The sequence below is a fragment of the Pistacia vera genome, unplaced genomic scaffold (assembly GCF_008641045.1).
Source record: "Pistacia vera cultivar Batoury unplaced genomic scaffold, PisVer_v2 Contig364, whole genome shotgun sequence".
Taxonomy (NCBI): domain Eukaryota; kingdom Viridiplantae; phylum Streptophyta; class Magnoliopsida; order Sapindales; family Anacardiaceae; genus Pistacia; species Pistacia vera.
This window is the reverse complement of record NW_022196184.1, coordinates 634048-635596: the sequence shown is the minus strand read 5'-3', so window position 1 is coordinate 635596 and position 1549 is coordinate 634048. Positions and strand designations below refer to the sequence as shown.

The window sequence follows — 1549 nt, the reverse complement described above, 5'->3', positions numbered from 1 at the left end:
TCTTTTAATTGCATAGTAGATTTTGCTTTTAGTTTAGTTTTAGATTCTCCCATAAATCGAAACACTTTCGATTTCTCCAACTTGAGAACAAATAGGAAAATCAGTGCTTAGCAATTAATCCTCGTGGGAACAATACTCACTCATCACTTTATTACTTTGTGTGACTAGTGCACTTGCTATATTTGCATGTTGTAGTAACAACGCATCAAGTTTTTGGCACCATTGCTGGGGATTGATTTTTGTGTTAACATTGAATTTTCTTGAGTTAGCTAGATTGGAGTTTTATTTTTGTTTTAATTAATTTTTTTGGTTCTTTCTGTTAGCAAGTGATCTCACGTTTTCTCTCGTTCTGTGTAGTTTATGCGAAGAGCATGACGTCAGCCAGTGGTTCCTGTAGATCCTGAGATTGAAAGAACTGCAAGAAGACTTAACAAAGAGAGAAGAGAACGAGAGGCCATAGCTGTTGAGATGGCAGAAAATAGAACACTAAGGGAATTCTCAGTTCCCACGGTGGGTGGCAGTGGGTCAAGTATTACTAGACCAGCTGTACAAGCCAACACTTTCGAAATAAAGCTGACAATCATCCAGATGATCCAACAGTCAGTACAGTTCAAGTATGATTTGAAGAAAGATCCAAATCTACACATTGGAAATTTTTTGAAGATTTGTGATACTTTCAAGTCAAACGGAGTGTCAAATGACGCCATCAGATTGAGACTGTTCCCTTTCTCACTGAGGGACAAAGCAAAGGGGTGGTTAATGGCATTACCACCAGGGACGATCACTACATGGAATGAATTAGCATAGAAGTTCCTGACCAAATTCTTTCCTCTAGCAAAATCTGCAAAGATTAGAAATGATATCACATCGTTTCTCCAAGAAGAGTTTGAATCATTATATGAGGCTTGGGAAAGATACAAGGAACTACTAAGGAGGTGTCCACACTATGGGTTGCCAGTTTGGATGCAAGTCCAAACGTTTTGCAATGGATTGATGGTTAATGTGCAAACCATGGTGGATGCAGCATCAGGAGAAGCATTGCAAAATAAGACACCAGAAGAAGCTCATGAGTTGCTTGAGGTTTTGGCAAGTAACAACTATCAAAGACCGAATGAGAGGATACAGTCGAAGAAATCTATGGGTCTTCATGAAGTTGATGCATACATGACTATTTCAGCCCAACTTACAGCACTTCAGAAACAGTTGGGAAGTATGTAGGTAAATTCTATTCAAGCTCCTCAGCTAACTTGTGAATTTTGTGTAGGTGGTCATGTGAGCAGTGAATGCCAAGTGGGGAACATGTTTGCTTCAGCGTCTTCATCATCAGAACAGGTTAACTACTTGGCAGGAAATCAGAGGCAATCGAACAATCTGTACTCCAACACATATAATCCTGGGTGGAGGAATCATCCGAACCTGTCTTGGGGCAATTAGAATCAACAGAATCAGCAGAACAATCAATGGAACCAAAAAACGATGCCAAATAACCAAACAGGGATGAACAATCAACTAGGAGAGCAAAGATTGACAAAACTGGAAGATATGTTTG

At 39.5% G+C, this 1549-nt stretch overlaps 1 non-coding gene across 1 annotated transcript; it reads right to left on the bottom strand.

The window, feature by feature from the left end:
- Window positions 1-846: 846 nt before the first annotated feature.
- On the bottom strand, window positions 847-953 carry LOC116140181. Its single transcript, XR_004129571.1, has one exon. It is a non-coding gene; the product is annotated as a small nucleolar RNA R71 (small nucleolar RNA).
- Window positions 954-1549: the final 596 nt, after the last annotated feature.